At 35.5% G+C, this 17,019-nt stretch overlaps 3 long non-coding RNA genes across 4 annotated transcripts; all 3 read left to right on the forward strand.

Moving 5' to 3' along the window:
* The first annotated feature begins 369 nt into the window (after positions 1 to 369).
* On the forward strand, positions 370 to 2,183 carry LOC127500167 (uncharacterized). Its single transcript, XR_007926275.1, has 2 exons — positions 370 to 980; positions 1,604 to 2,183. It is a non-coding gene; the product is annotated as an uncharacterized LOC127500167 (long non-coding RNA).
* Positions 2,184 to 5,729: 3,546 nt separating this feature from the next.
* Positions 5,730 to 9,446, forward strand: LOC127500168 (uncharacterized). Of its 2 annotated transcripts, XR_007926277.1 has the most exons (3): positions 6,445 to 7,032; positions 8,240 to 8,793; positions 9,017 to 9,446. It is a non-coding gene; the product is annotated as an uncharacterized LOC127500168 (long non-coding RNA). The 2 variants fall into 2 exon arrangements; XR_007926276.1 differs by having other exon boundaries at positions 5,730 to 8,793.
* Positions 9,447 to 10,814: 1,368 nt separating this feature from the next.
* On the forward strand, positions 10,815 to 16,653 carry LOC127499964 (uncharacterized). Its single transcript, XR_007926227.1, has 2 exons — positions 10,815 to 12,828; positions 16,104 to 16,653. It is a non-coding gene; the product is annotated as an uncharacterized LOC127499964 (long non-coding RNA).
* The last annotated feature ends 366 nt before the right edge of the window (positions 16,654 to 17,019 follow it).

Raw genomic sequence — 17,019 nt, forward strand, 5'->3', positions numbered from 1 at the left:
ATTAACTCAGCTTTTATGAATGTACAGTGTGAAACTTCACAACCTGAAAATCCAGGATTCATTTTTAACCTGAAGACTGAACAGGCTGAAAATGTTAACCCGGGTTTAGAATGCCCTGAGTTAGCATGTTTGAAAATACTTGCTGTTTGAAGTGCTTTGGATTACTAGTTGCCATGATAAATGAATATGGTTATCATTCACAACTGTGGTATATGTAATAGTACTATAGTATCACTATCATCACATGGTTTCGGGTTGAGAATTATGTGGCCAAACCAGTCTGGAGACATGTTCATCTGGGCACAGAAACAAATATGTGTTGGACTGAAAAATAGTTCCAGTCATCTTCAGTTTGGCTTGCACAATCTGTAGAGTTTATAAGACTGAGACGGTCAACAAAAGGTTTAAACAGGACCTTCACAATCCTCACACACCAGCACTGACTAGAAATGGCATCAGAAATAGCAGTGGTCAGAGACATGTATGAAGGGCTGGTTATTGAAGAAGGACAAGATGAAGAAAAAGCAAGAAAGCAACACAGAGAACGACAGCTGAACGAAAACCCAGATATTCTCTTCAGAGTTTATAAAGAAGATGAAGAAATTCCGCATGTTCTGCTCTTCAGACCCACAAATGACAGCTGGTGGATAGAAAGACTTAAATATCGATATCCTGGCATCTTTGCTCAGTGGACTTTTCAACATGCTGATGACCAGCCAATTCGGCATAATATGAATCTCTCTGGTAAACAGGATTTGTTGCAAAGATTCTGTGATGAGTTTCCAAACAATCGTTTGACGTCACTTGACAATGTCGAAGAAGTTGAAGAGCTGAGAGCAACAATAGAAGAGCAGAGAGCAACAATAGAAGATCTGAGAGCAACAATACAAGATCTGGAAGCAAGAATGGAAGATCTTCAATTAGAAAACAGAAGACGTAGACGACAATGATAATTCAAAAATGGCTGCCATAAACATGAGGTAAAACATTCAATACATTCACATTCTTTCAAAACAGCAAATATTGTAGAACTGATTCAAATGTCATCAAGTCATATCAGACAACTGTGAGTTGAGTGCTGTTTGTTAAAACTGTCTTTAAAAGTTGTTCTAACTAACCCCAGTAACACTTTAGTCATGAATTAACAAAATGTAGAAAATTCGTTGTGACGCTGTGTTTTTTCTTTCATTTCATGTGTTTGTGATGTGTTAATATTTCTTCCACCAGAGATATTCAACATATCATGACAGTTGAGTCAAGTTGCCCGTCTCACCCTCCAGAACTTCAGCTAAATTAACATGAACAATAACGTTTTCAGATAATGCAAAATATTTTAATAAAGTTAAACTCACATCATGTACCTTCAAGAAGACTAATGCAAGAGCAAACAGTCATAGATACACTAACATGAGTCATTACATTCTGTATGAATATATACTGTTAATCATTTCTATGCATGCAAGTTGTTACAAGATACAAGTTGTGTTTCATCATCTAATTACAGCCGTTTTATTTTCCTGAGAATTGGTTCATGTTTACTTTATAATAATAGACATATGTGATTATGAATATAACATCAGTTTATTTGTTTCATCTCTTCCAGAGACCATGTTTCACCTGACGGGAGCCCATGAAGACCTCAAGATCTGCATCTTTTGAACAGATTTAAAGAAAAAAATATGAATTTCTTTTTCTCTGTCATATTCAAGCTGTGATTAAATCTGTCACACTTTATACTCTAGTCTATATTTCTGTATAAACATTAACCTTTTTAAATCATGACTACAACCAATCTAATGGTTACTACACTGTTAACACACACTGTTAAACTTAATGGCAGATGCCAGTGGCAGGACATGATGTCACACTGTATGGGGTAAGTTGTCACAATGGAACCTGCCATTCACACACTGTAACATAATCAGTCATTTTTGTCTTAGTTTCATTTTCATGGATTTTTAGTTTGTTTCAATTCAGTTACTTTTTCCTTTCCCTCCAGTCTTTATTTGTCATAGTAACTGATATGATTAGTCTTTCTGTTCAGCTGTGTGTCATTAATTATCCTTGTGTGCCTTAGTATTTATCTGCCGGTGTTTTTAATTCTCATTGTTGGTTGTCATTAACTCTTGCACTAAGTTTGGTTACGGTTTTAATTCTTTTAATAAAGTTAATTGTGTATTCTTCATCCTTGTCCTGTTGTCAGCCTACACCACGCTTAGACACCATGAAGCACACACACATATGTTGGGTTTCCATGTTTTATGGAGACATTCCATCGACATAGGAATGGTTATTATACTGTACAAACTGTATTTTCTCTCCTCCTACACTACCCTTACTCCTACACACATCACAGAAAACTCTGCATTTTTACATTTTCAAAAACATGGGGGCCAAAAAAATTCCAAAATTTCCTGGATTTACTATCCTTCTGGGGGCATTTGGTCTCTCTCTCTCTCACACACACACACACACACGTTGGTACACCTATCATTATGAGGACATTCCAATGGTTTTTATACTGAGCTAATGACATTTTCTATCCTCTAAACCTACCCTATAAAGGACGAACATGCAGAAACTGTCCAGTCTTTCTTTCCCTAGAGACGCATTACAACATTTTACAGTCACTAGGACCCATTTCTCAATACTAGTCACTTTTTCAAAACTCTCACACAATGATCACAACATCAGTCTATGTGCTTAAACTGAGGATCATTTATCTTTGCTTTGGCACAACATCCATTCAATAACTACATCTTTCAAATGAAATCAATTCTTTTCTCACTCAGACACAAACACCACCAGAAATCTGTGAACCTACAGGCCAGTTTGCACATTTATATTCTCTTTTCAAAACTGTTAAACTTGAGTTCAAAACAATAACGTAATACAAAAATGAATAAGACAGCAATTTCTACAGTAATACCATACTGAGGTATATTCTAAATCAAAAAAAAAAAATAAATAAATGAAAAACTATTAAAGCAGTCTAGTCGAACACCTACACAAGTCTTTTAGTTTCATTACCATCTATAAAAAAAGGGAAACTTAGGAATAATTTTGTACAGTAATGTAAACATGGTTCATGTAACACAGTGCAGTGATTTATAAACAGCAGAGAGTCTCATTCTTGTTTTAAAACATATAATGTATAATGCTATGTGTTGTTCGTGTTTTTTAGGTCCACTGTTTTATGAATGTTAAAGTGTGTGTCCAGGAAGAATGAGTTGATTTGAGACATGAATTAAGTGTTTTGATAAATTTAGTGCTTTTTAAATGTGAAACTGCTGTGAACCTGAAAGTTGGTTAGGAGAACTGTGTGAAGAGTTTTGAAAAAGTGACCCAAGTATTGAGAAATGTGTCCTGGCGATTGTATAAAAACTGTAAATCCATTAGACAGCGCCCTCTTCTGGATTGAGTTTGTCATCATGAGACAGTGGTGCTGCACTGAGGCCAATAAATTACAGTTTGTTCTACACAGTAAAAAAAAAAAATTACAGTACTAACAATTTCTGAGTGAAAATTTCCATGTAAATCCTATACATTTTTTAGCTCCTGTGTTTCTAACAGCGTCACTGGTCTGATAGTTGTGCTTTAGAATAGCCTACATGGTAAAACTAAAAAAAGATATAGTAAAGTACAATAAAGAAGAAGATGTGTTTTGAGATGGCCTCCTCAATCTTCCACATGTTTTACAGTTTTTCTGAATTGCTAAGACACATTTCTCCAAACCATCACCCACTTTATCAAAACCTTAAACACAAAACCAAATCTTCAAACAATATTCAGAGAACATCTGAATCTTCTGGCAAAATCAAACAATTCAAAACCATTTCATCTGTGCTCAAAATCAAACAATGCTTTCCGATCATACACACAGTCAATATTATAAACACTACAGATCATCCATTAGACACTACATCAAAAAATGGATCCAAAACATGCAGTTACAGATAAACAAGTGTAATGTAACACAGTAAACAAATTTTGCAATTACGTAAAAAAAAGTATTTTGCAACTAGTAGTAAGGGTAAATTTATAGTATACTGTATGCACTGAATATTGTGTCTGTATATTCAGCACTTGCATACTGTAAAAAGACAGTAGTCCAGCTGCAAAATCAAAGTCAGTGAGAGATTCATTCTGCCTCAGCATCACGTCTTCATGTTGGGTCCGGCCTGAGGCAATGTCGTCTCTTGCCAGGCAAAGCAAAAAATCCTCTAGTGTGCCGATCCAGCCTTGACAACACTGTCCACTCCTTGCTCTTTCCCGTCCTCATCCAGTTTCGTTAAGCAAATGAGAAAAACTGTAACCTTTTGTGCAACAGGACATAATGTCACACTGTATGGGGTAAGTTGTCACAGTGGAACCTGCCATTAAACTATTATAATCAATGTCAGTGTGGTTTTATTGTGTTCACCCAACAGCTATTAGTAATAGCATATTAGCCTGTGAAAACAAGCATTTATTTAATATAATATTAAAATTAATATAATACTTCACACTGCATAGGCCTATAGACTTTCCCCCTGGGACAACTAGCCCCGGTCTCCCAATATTTTGTAAACATTCTTATGTTTTTATTGTGAGTTCCTAATGTAATACCTGTTGATAGAGTGACACAATTCATGTAAATGAAAAGTAACACTGTAAAAATGTTTTACATGCAAAATTTGAACATTAGCATACAGTATATGGTGATATTAAGAAGTTCCATGACACAATTAATCCAAGATAAACACTGTAATAATAATGATCACAGAGAACACTCAAGAGAAGAAACTCGAAACACTTTAGATTACAATGACAAACGACAAAGGAATGAACAAAACAGGAAGTACTTACTCAACTAGATACATGTGGGATTACAGTTTTTTACAATTGCTCAAGCACAATTTTAAAAGCAAGCCTCATTTTGTCAAAACTACACACAATTCACAGATCCACACACACAAGCAGCAGAACACCTCAGTTCTTTTGCAAACTGAAACACTTCATTCAAAACTTTACATTAATTTAACAAAACTCAACGTATGGAACACACATGATTCAAACATTCTGATTCTGTTTGATTCATTTACACACTGCTGTGCTCGATCTTAAACTTTTTTAATGATATAGTCTGGGTTTGATTTTGTCAGAGATATTAGTAGTGATATGAGGGTGCTTGTGTCAAAACGATTTATGACATATGACAGGTGTGAGCTTTGCCCCTCACCCCTTTCCGGACAGGAAGTGTGACCTTCGTTTTCCGGACTGTGTTTATGAGTGTCATATGTTTTTATGTTCAGGAAGTGGTATGGTGTTGGGGTGTTTATACAGGTGGGGTGAATTTGTCTCTAGCTGGTTCACGATCACAGGTCCTTGAATTTCTGAGCAGATCAGGGAAATGTTTTTGTCAGAAAGCGCAGCATCCAGCCATAATGTCTGTGAATGAAACAATACAAACGAGATTAATAAATAAGAAGCGCTGTTGTTAAATGAAACATATGAAAGTGTTTATATGAAACATTATTAAATAAAGCATATGAAATAGTGTTTATATGAAATAAGATGAAATAAACTGAAATTATTATTATTAACATTAAACCTTTATTTAACCAGGAAATAAAACTCTTGAGATTTAAAATCTCTTTTGCAAGAGGGTCCTGGCCAAATACATTAATTTACATATACAGAAATACACAAAATCACTAAAAGAGATCTTACCAAAGGTCACACCTGTCATATGTCATAAATCAAAGGGTCATAAATCATTTTACTACTCATGATGTAATAAAGTTAAGTTAAACATACTAAAGTAAAATAATTTGATGTAAACCAACTAAATTGTGTTGACCCAACTCAACTGATTTATTTTGAATGAACTAAATGAAATTGCGTGTAAAAAATTTATGGGTTGTGCTTTTCTGCTCCAGAACTGGTTTAGCACCGCTTTCGCAGGCTCTGATGAAAAAAACATTTTTATTTGTACAGTTATGGTCCAAAAAGTATTTTCAGGGCAAATTGGATGTCACCATCAAACTATAGAAACATAACTCATGCACAAGATCGAGACAAGCTGTTTTGTATTTGTGCAATCAGTGATGCTGACAATGGAAATGCTAAGAAGAATGTTAATTCAGGGTTTATGAATGTACAGTGTGAAACTTGTTTAGTTAACATGTTTGAAAATACTTGTACAAGTACAATGATATTACCATAGTACTCTTTGTAGTGCTTTACTGTAGTTGCCATGATAGATGAATATGGTTATCATTCACTCCTGTGGTGTATGTAATAGTACTATAGTATCACTATCATCTTATGGTTTTGGGTTAGAGTTATGTGGCCAAACAGTGGAGACACGTGTTGATCTGGGCACTGAATCAAGCATGTGTTGACTGAGCAATAGTTCCTGTGGTCTTCTGTTTTGTTTGCGCAATCACTAGGGTTTATAAGGGAGAGCTGGTTAATGACAGGCTTAAACGGGACCTTCACCATCCTCACACACCAGCGCTGACTAGAAATGGCATCAGGAAAAAAAACAACAGCAAAAAAAGTAGTGGTCAGAGACATGTATGAAGGGTTTGTTTTAAAAAAAAGAAAATACAAAACTGAAAAAGAGAGAGAAAAAGATGAAGAAAAACAAAGAAAGGAACACAGAGAACGACAGCTGAACGAACACCCAGATGTTCTCTTCACAATTCATAGAAAAGGAAAACTGCATGTTCTGCTCTTCAGACCCACGAATGACAGCTGGTGGATAAGAACACTTAAAGATGGATATCCTGGCATCTTTTCTCAGTGGACTTTTCAACATGCTGATGACCAGCCGATTCGACATGTGATGAATCTCTCTGGTAAACAGGATTTGTTGGAAGAATTCTGTGATGAGTTTCCAAACAATCGTTTGATGTCTTTTGACAATTTGGAGGAAGATGAAGAGCTGAGAGCAACAATACAAGAGCTGGAAGCAAAAATAAAAGATCTAAAATTAGAAAACAAACTTTTGAAACGCCAATAAAGAAGCGCCGCCATAAACACAAGGTACAACATTCAATGCAGTTATATTCTTTCAAAACAGCAAACATTGTAGAAATGCTTCATAAATTGTTCATAGTCATATCAGACAAATGTGAGTTGAATGTTGTAAGTTTGGTTTAACTGTTTGTTGCTTCCATGTTAAAACTGTCTTTAAAAGTTGTTCTAACTCCAGTAAAACTCATGAATTAACAAAATGTAGAAAATATACTTTGGCACCATGCACCAGAAATATTCATCAAATCAATAAACTGAACCAAGCTACCCGTCTCAACTTTAGCTAAATAAACATGAACAAAAATGAAGTATTACGTTTTTTTCTCTTGCCCACAGACAGCACAAAATCTCATCTCAACACTTTTGATGAATGCCTATGCGGTTATTATTATTATTATCATTATTGTCATTTCATCTGAATATCAACATTTGTAAGATTTAGTTAATTTTTAAGATAATACTTAGTCTACTGTAATTAATGGGGGTATTATTCAATAATTCCATGAATTAGATGAACATTTCAGACATCTTTGCTTTTCATTAATTAAACATGTAAATAGCCTGTAGATAAATCATATAATTAATTTACTTTTCAGATTAATTTTACTAGGATTCTGCTTTGTCTTGGTTTTTCAATTATTTAACTATATTTTAACTATATATTTAACTAATTATTTTAAATAGAATAGCTGATTTAGTATGTTACGTTAATGTAAATATATATATATCATAGGCGTAATTTGCGGGTGGGACACGTCCCCACCACTTTTCACCAGGGTCGATATTGTCCCTACCACTTTTTGAAACATCTTGCAGCATGGATGTACTGTACCTACTACACATGAAACATCTCCAGTTGACTAGCAAAGCATTCATTTCATTGGTTTGTTAAATAAGAGGTGATCTGGCACTGGAACGTGTTGTTTGTGAAATCATGCTGGGCGTTCGTTGATGTTGCCGCTGTTATCAGTGGGATGCAACTGTGCTCTCTTGGCACTCGTGCACGTGTACATTTTAATGAGGGAGGGGTCGGTGTAGTAAATAAATAAATATGACATCAAATGACAGAATAAAAAAAAGTATGTGATCTAATGAAAGTAAAATGAATGCATTGGATTTTTTATGCTAAAACATTTGCGCAATCACTAGAGTTTATAAGCGTGAGCTGGTTAATGACGGGTTTAAACAGGACCTTCAAATTCTTCATGCTGACTAGAAATGGCATCAGAAATAGCAGTGGTCAGAGACATGTATGAAGGGCTGGTTATTGAAGAAGGACAAGATGAAGAAAAAGCAAGAAAGCAACACAGAGAACGACAGCTGAACGAAAACCCAGATATTCTCTTCAGAGTTTATAAAGAAGATGAAGAAATTCCGCATGTTCTGCTCTTCAGACCCACGAATGACAGCTGGTGGATAGAAAGACTTAAATATCGATATTCTGGTATCTTTGCTCAGTGGACTTACAAACATGCTGATAATGAGCCGATTCGACATGTGATGAATCTCTCTGGTGATCGGATTCAGTTGCAGAGATTCTGTGATGAGTTTCCAAACAATCGTTTGATGTCTCTTGGTGACAATGATGAAGAAGCTGAAGATGAAGAAGCTGAAGATCTGAGAGCACCAATAGAAGATCTGAGAGCAAGAATAGAAGATCTGAGAGGAACAATAGAAGATCTGAGAGCAAGAATACAAGATCTTGAATTGGAAAACAGAAGATGTAGTCTACAATGACACAATTCAAGCAAGAGCTGCCATAAACATGAGGTACAACATTCACATTATTTCAAAACAGCAAATATTGTAGAAATGATTAAAATGTCATAGAATCATATCAGACAACTGTGAGTTGAGTGTTGTTAAAGTTGTTCTAACTAACCCCAGTAAAACTTTGCTCTTGAATTAACAAAATATAGAAAATATCTTTTGACTGCATCTGTTTTTTCTTTCATTTCATGTATTTGTGATGTGTTAATATTTCTTCCACCAGAGATGTTCAACAAATCATGACAACTGAGTCAAGTAGCCCGTCTCACCCTCCAGAACTTCAGCTAAATTATCATCTGAAAACATTATTGTTCATGTTTAAGTTAAATCAATGCTGAGAAAACTCACATCATGTAACAGTGCAAGTTGTGTTTCATCATCTAATAACAGCTGTTGAGAATTGGTTCATGTTTACTTTATAATAATAGACATGTGATTATGAATATAACAGAAGTTTTTTTTTTCATCTCTTCCACACAGAGATCATGTTTTTACCTGAAAAATATGAATTTCTTGTATTTCTCTTTCTCTGTCATGTTCAAGCTGTGATTAAATCTGTCACACTTTTTAGTTTATATTTCTCAGGGTGTGGTTATTGTTAAAAATGTATTTCTGTATAAACACAAGCCCTATTAAATCATGACTACAACAAATCTAATGGACATTTTCACTGTTAACCTAAAGTGGCAGGACACAATGTCATACTGTATGGGGTAAGTTGTCACAGTGGAATCTTTCACACACTGTAACACATAATCTGTCATATTTGTCTTAGTTTCATTTTCATGGACTTTCGTTTGTTTCTATTCAGTTTCCTTTTTCCTTTGTTCTAGTTCCTGCCAGTCTTTACCTGTCTCTGTGTATCAGGCCAATTTGCACATTTACATCCTCTTCAAAACCTAATACAAAAATGAATACGACAGCAATTTGCTACATTCCTACCATATTGAATTATATCCTAAATCAAAAAAATTAAAAACTATTAAAACAATCAGATAGCCGAACACCTACACAAGTGTTTCAAGTCTTTCAGTTTCATCATCATCTACACAAAAGGGGAAACTTAGGAATAATTTTGTACAGTAATGAAAACATGGTTCATTAGCATATTCTGCAGTGAATTATAAACAGTAGAGAGTGTCATTCTTGTTTAGGAAATTAAAGAAATTCTACAGAAGCAAAAATATAATACATATAAATAAATATACACTCAAAAAAAAATGAATTGTTGGATTTACTTAAAAAAGAAGTGTCAAGTGGTTCCATGCAACTATATTGAGTAATTTGTACAAATAACAATTTAGTTGTATGAACAAAAGAAATTTAAAAGGTTAGTTCAACCAAAAATGAAAATAATGTCATTAATTACTCACCCTCATGTCGTTCCACACCCGTAAGACCTTCATTCATCTTCAGAACACAAATTAAGATATTTTTGTTTAAATCCGATGGCTCAGTGAGGCCTACATAGCCAGCAATGACATTTCCTCTCTCAAGATCCATTAATGTACTAAAAACATATTTAAATCAGTTCATGTGAGTACAGTGGTTCAATATTAATATTATAAAGCCACGAGAATATTTTTGGTGCGCCAGAAAAACAAAATTTAGTGATGGCCGATTTCAAAACACTGCTTCATGAAGCTTCGGAGCGTTATGAATCAGCGTGTCGAATCAGCGGTTCGGAGCGCCAAAGTCATGTGATTTCAGCAGTTTGCCGGTTTGACACGTGATCTGAATCATGATTCGACACGCTGATTCATAACGCTCCGAAGCAGTGTTTTGAAATCGGCCATCACTAAATTGTGTTTTTTTGGCGCACCAAAAATATTCTCGTCGCTTTATAATATTGATATTGAACCACTGTACTCACATGAACTGATTTAAATATGTTTTTAGTACATTAATGGATCTTGAGAGAGGAAATGTCATTGCTGGCTATGGAGGCCTCACTGAGCCATCGGATTTCAACAAAAATATCTTAATTTGTGTTCCGAAGATGAATGAAGGTCTTACGGGTGTGGAACGACATTAGGGTGAGTAATTAATGACATTATTTACATTTTTGGGTGAACTAACCCTTTAAGTAAAGCTGACAAAATTTCTTTGAGTAAATACAAATCATTTGAATGTCACTGTCACATAATATTTATAAATGCAGTTTACTTAATAATGTTATGTTTATTACGTAAGGTGAACACATTTATTGACTTAATTTACTTTATTAAATGAACTATTTTCTCTACAAAATGCACTCAAAAAATAACTCATTGAACAAACTCAACTGAATTGAGAGCAGAAATTTCATCCTAAACATCTGTATATGAGTGTGCACAGCCTAAACACAGGCGACACTCTTCTGCATAATGGTAACCATTATAAAATTAAAATGTCCAACATAACTGAACATTAAACACTAACATAAACTAACAACATATTTCCCTTTACTGAAAAACACATAAAATAACACTTTAATCCCTAAATTTACTCTCCTGATGCAAAGCATGCTGGGAACTACGGATCCACTGCCCAGTTAGTTATGTCAACATTAATTTGTGCGTTTCACTCAGCAATGTTAAGTTGACTGAACAAACACTTACTAAGTAAAGCTGACAATACTAATTTTTAGTAGAAACAATGCAGTTAAATTACGTTCATGTAGATACATGAGTTTTTTAAGTAATGTGAACAAGGGTGGTTTGAGTGAAACTAACAACAGTGAAAGTTCATTTTTTTGAGTGTGTGATGCAACGTGTTGTTCACGTTTTAGGTCATTGTTTTATTATGAGTGTTTTCTGGGTGAAATCTTTGCTAGTGTTAGTTGATTTGAGACGTTTTTTGATAGTTTTAGTGCATTTTGAATGTGAAATTAACTGATGTGCCAAGATGAAAGTTGGTTAGGAGAACTGTGTGAAGCGTTTTGAAAAAGTAAATTAAGTACTGACAAATGTGTCCTAGCGATTGTAAAGAAAAACTGTTATAATAATAATCACAGAAAATACACAAGAAAGAAACTCATCGCTTTAGATAACGACGAGAAACGACAAAAGGAATGAACAAAACAGGATGTATACTTATACACCGAGAACTTAACTAGATACATGTGGGATTCACTAGTGATTGGTGACAAACAAGGAAACATAGGAACATAAACACAAACACGATGATAAATAAATATATCAAATGACAGAATAAAAAGCTGGAATTGAATAAACTTGAACAAAAAGTATATGTGACCTAATGAAAGTAAAAGGAATGTATTGGAATAAATGCAAGTTTTTTTATGCTAAAACTGCCTATTTGAATGTGATTCATTTGTTGTCCATTTCCTCTTTTTAGTTTCTCCTGACCACACCCTCCGTCCCTCTGTTCTTCCTTTCTCTTCTCCTGCCTAAACATTTGTATTTGACAATAATGTTGTTACATACAAAACCTGACACTTTGAGCTTTGTGTTTTGAGGTTTGTTTACTGAGAACTGAGGTTCAGTTTGAGAGTCATGTGACCAACCCCTTCTGGAAAACACAAACGTGGATTCAATTTCATCCTAACAAAACAAGTTCCCGCCTTCTTCCCTTTTTCTTGTGATGAGAAGATCAAGGGAGAGGCAGAAATGTCAGCGGTCAGAGACATGTATGAAGGACTGGATGTTAGAAACATGACTGAATCGGAACAAAGGAGACACAGAAACATCCAGCTGAACCAACATCCAGATGTTCTCTTCAGAATTTATAGACGAGGCCGTCTGCATGTTCTGCTCTTCAGACCCACCGATGGCCTCCAGTGGATGAGATTATTCAGAGACGGAGATGAACGCCTCTTCGCTCAGTGGACTATCAGACATCGGCAGATTCGGGATGTGATCAGTGTCTCTGGACAGCTGGAGGAATTGGAACAATTCTGTGACAGATTTATGCAACATCTGCAGGGGTTTCAAGACAATGATGATGAGATTGAAGAGCTGAGAGCAAGAATACAAGAACTCGAATTAGAAAACAGAAGACTTAGAGAACAATGACCGCTGCCAAAGATATGAGGTAAAAAATACAAGCATATTCTTTTGAAACAGCTTATAAGAAAGTGCATGTTGTGTGTAGTTTTGACTGGCACAGCAGGGTTCATATCTGATACAGAATTTAAACATACAGGACAGCAATGACCAGTCATCCTGGATGAGAGATAAATCACTGATGTGTTGATTTGATTAAAGACACAGAACTTTCATTTCACAGTAAAACCTTTTACTTTCGGTTTCAACAACAATGTAATATATCTCATGCCTAGAGCACCTCCTAGTGGTCATTATATAAAACACAATGGCACCTATATGAGACATAATAACTTGACAGCTTTTACTGAAAATATAGCCTAAAATTTAAAGAGGACCTATTATGCCCATTTTTACAAGTCTCAGGTGTCCCTAGAATGTGACTGTGCTTAAAATACCTCACAGATTTATAGATCCATGCTGTAAATATTCATTTCTGACTACAGGGCTGTTTTCATGCATGTGCCTTTAAATGCAAATGAGCTGCTGTGCCCCGCCCCCTCTCTACGATCACAGTTCCTGCCTCAATCGGTTCTTTGCCAAATATTAACAAGCCATCTGCTTGGTTTTGATTATCATCCATATTGTGATCACGGATAGCATAGTTCTTTTTTCATCATTAAAGTTTATTATTTCACACTTTCACATTTTGTTGTGTTTAAACTGTCAAATACATAAGGTTCTTGTTCACCATTGCCGCTTGCGAAAACAAAATGGTGGCACCGTGGGCAGGGTTGCCAGGTTTTCACAACAAAACCCGCCCAATTGCTACTCAAAACTAGCCAGAAACTAGCCCAATCGCATTTCAGGGAGGCTCCCACAGTAAAAATCGCATTCTGGGGGGTAAAATCCGCGTTTTTGGCGGGGTTCCCCTGGTAAAATTTGCATTCTGATGTTATTTGGGGTCGCTTCAACCCACGGCAACAGTGTTAAAGTAGCCCAATTCCATGGGAAAACTGCAGACTTGGCAATGTGGGTGGAAAATACAGATTCAGTGGGCAGTAATATTACAGGTGCTAGTCATATAATTAGAATATCATCAAAAAGTTGATTTGTTTCACTAATTCCATTCAAAAAGTGAAACTTGTATATTATATTCATTCATTACATGCAGACTGATATATTTCAAATGTTTATTTCTTTTAATTTTGATGATTATAACTGACAACTAAGGAAAATTCCAAATTCAATATCTCAGAAAATTAGAATATTGTAAAAAGGTTCAATATTGAAGACACCTGGTACCACACTCTAATCAGCTAATTAACTCAAAACACCTGCAAAGGCCTTTAAATGGTCTCTCAGTCTAGTTCTGTAGGCTACACAATCATGGGGAAGACTGCTGACTTGACAGTTGTCCAAAAGATGACCATTGACACCTTGCACAAGGAGGGCAAGACACAAAAGGTCATTGCAAAAGAGGCTGGCTGTTCACAGAGCTCTGTGTCCAAGCACATTAATAGAGAGGCGAAGGGAAGGAAAAGATGTGGTAGAAAAAAGTGTACAAGCAATAGGGATAACCGCACCCTGGAGAGGATTGTGAAACAAAACCCATTCAAAAATGTGGGGGAGATTCACAAAGAGTGGACTGCAGCTGGAGTCAGTGCTTCAAGAACCACTACGCACAGACGTATGCAAGACATGGGTTTCAGCTGTCGCATTCCTTGTGTCAAGCCACTCTTGAACAACAGACAGCGTCAGAAGCGTCTCACCTGGGCTAAAGACAAAAAGGACTGGACTGCTGCTGAGTGGTCCAAAGTTATGTTCTCTGATGAAAGTAAATTTTGCATTTCCTTTGGAAATCAGGGTCCCAGAGTCTGGAGGAAGAGAGGAGAGGCACACAATCCACGTTGCTTGAGGTCCAGTGTAAAGTTTCCACAGTCAGTGATGGTTTGGGGTGCCATGTCATCTGCTGGTGTTGGTCCACTGTGTTTTCTGAGGTCCAAGGTCAACGCAGCCATATACCAGGAAGTTTTAGAGAACTTCATGTTTCCTGCTGCTGACCAACTTTATGGAGATGCAGATTTCATTTTCCAACAGGACTTGGCACCTGCACACAGTGCCAAAGCTACTAGTACCTGGTTTAAGGACCATGGCATCCCTGTTCTTAATTGGCCAGCAAACTCGCCTGACCTTAACCCCATAGAAAATCTATGGGGTATTGTGAAGAGGAAGATGTGATATGCCAGACCCAACAATGCAGAAGAGCTGAAGGCCACTATCAGAGCAACCTGGGCTCTTATAACACCTGAGCAGTGCCACAGACTGATCGACTCCATGCCACGCCGCATTGCTGCAGTAATTCAGGCAAAAGGAGCCCCAACTAAGTATTGAGTGCTGTACATGCTCATACTTTTCATGTTCATACTTTTCAGTTGGCCAAGATTTCTAAAAATCCTTTCTTTGTGTTGGTCTTAAGTAATATTCTAATTTTCTGAGATACTGAATTTGGGATTTTCCTTAGTTGTCAGTTATAATCATCAAAATTAAAAGAAATAAACATTTGAAATATATCAGTCTGTGTGTAATGAATGAATATAATATACAAGTTTCACTTTTTGAATGGAATTATTGAAATAAATCAACTTTTTGATGTTATTCTAATTATATGACCAGCACCTGTATGTCAGTAGGGAAGCAAAATATGAGCGGGTCATTTTTTTCACATGCTTGCAGAGAAAGGCTTGCTTTTTTCAAGTTTTCTGCGTTAGATGCACCGATTATAGCACTTAAACATGGAAAAAGTCAAATTTTCATGATATGTCCCCTATAAGATAAATTTTTATAAGAGTGTTTTCTAACATAATAATAAAATTTGTTTTAATTTGGTCAAATTCATGCAAATTCAACAGAATTCACGTCAAGGATAGCAAAAGAATGAGATTCGTTTTATTTATCTTCAGCTCCAAGACCAAGATCATTCCTAATTTCAAGATCAAAGACCGCAATGGGAGAGAGAACGGCATCAGCATAATTTGGCAGCAGCTATTTACACTAAGTGCAAATAACAATAGATTCTATTTACTCTCTAAAAATAGTGGTATTTTCTTTGCAAGAAGTGCAAATTGAAGTTGCTATTTAGTATTAAAGATGTGCACATTTGCCAGATTTAGCTAAACAACATTAACAAAGATGAAGTTGTCAGTTATCAGTTTTCAGATTTCATGGTTCTATTTGACTGCATATTTCATGCATGTTTACTCTTTAATAATAGACATAAAATAATGAATATAACAGTTGATTTGTTTGAAATTTTCCACACAGAGAGCATGTTAACAGGCCAAGATGAATCCTGGACCAGTCCTGCATCATTTCAGCGTTTTCAATAACAACCCGTGTGTTCTACTGTAAGAAAGCAAACATACATTGTTGTTTTATTTCTTTGTTTTTATGTTTAATTTCATAATCATTAGTCATTTATAAGTTGTCATTTTATTTATCATTTATTCATATTATTATTATATGATTTACATCATTTATTCATTTTATCATTTTGTTGTTATTATTATTATTATTCATGTCATTTTATGTTTTTATATTTTATTTGACTTATTTCCCTGCTCTTGCAGTGCTTGCTATAGTTGTTTAATCTTCTGATTGTGTGGTTTGAAGGGATGTTTGTCTTCACGAGAGAATGTCTGCATTTCAAGGTTTTTAACGTCATAGGACGATGTTGTGAAACAGTATTTTCCACTGCTTTTCCCTTGGTATAACAACACTTGTTGGAATTGTACTGGTCAGATGAAGTCAGCGCATTGAGAAGTGTAATATGCAACTAAGATTAATCAATAAACTCTGCACGTTTTTATCATTATCACTTCATCTCCCACTTCTGCTCTTCTCTGACTTTCCCAGTAAACTCTCAGGCTGATAGAGGACTGATATCTTCTGGCAGGGATTCGGCGTCCGGGTTGAATCTATATCTGATATTTCTGACATGGAGATCTATCCTTTTCACAATACATATCGTTTCAAAGCAGCTTTACAGAAAATGCATGTGTCTACATTACATAGAGTGATCTGTTATCAGAGGAGTCTAAGTTATGTATTTCACAATTGTACAAATCATGCAGGTAGCTAACAATGTATTAATTTAGTTTAAACAATGTACATAGCAAAATCCTAACCCAGTCTCATTAGAAAAACGTAACTGTGGGAAAGTTTTCACGAGTCGCAAAAT

The sequence above is a fragment of the Ctenopharyngodon idella genome, chromosome 18 (genome assembly GCF_019924925.1).
Source record: "Ctenopharyngodon idella isolate HZGC_01 chromosome 18, HZGC01, whole genome shotgun sequence".
In the NCBI taxonomy this organism is placed as follows: domain Eukaryota; kingdom Metazoa; phylum Chordata; class Actinopteri; order Cypriniformes; family Xenocyprididae; genus Ctenopharyngodon; species Ctenopharyngodon idella.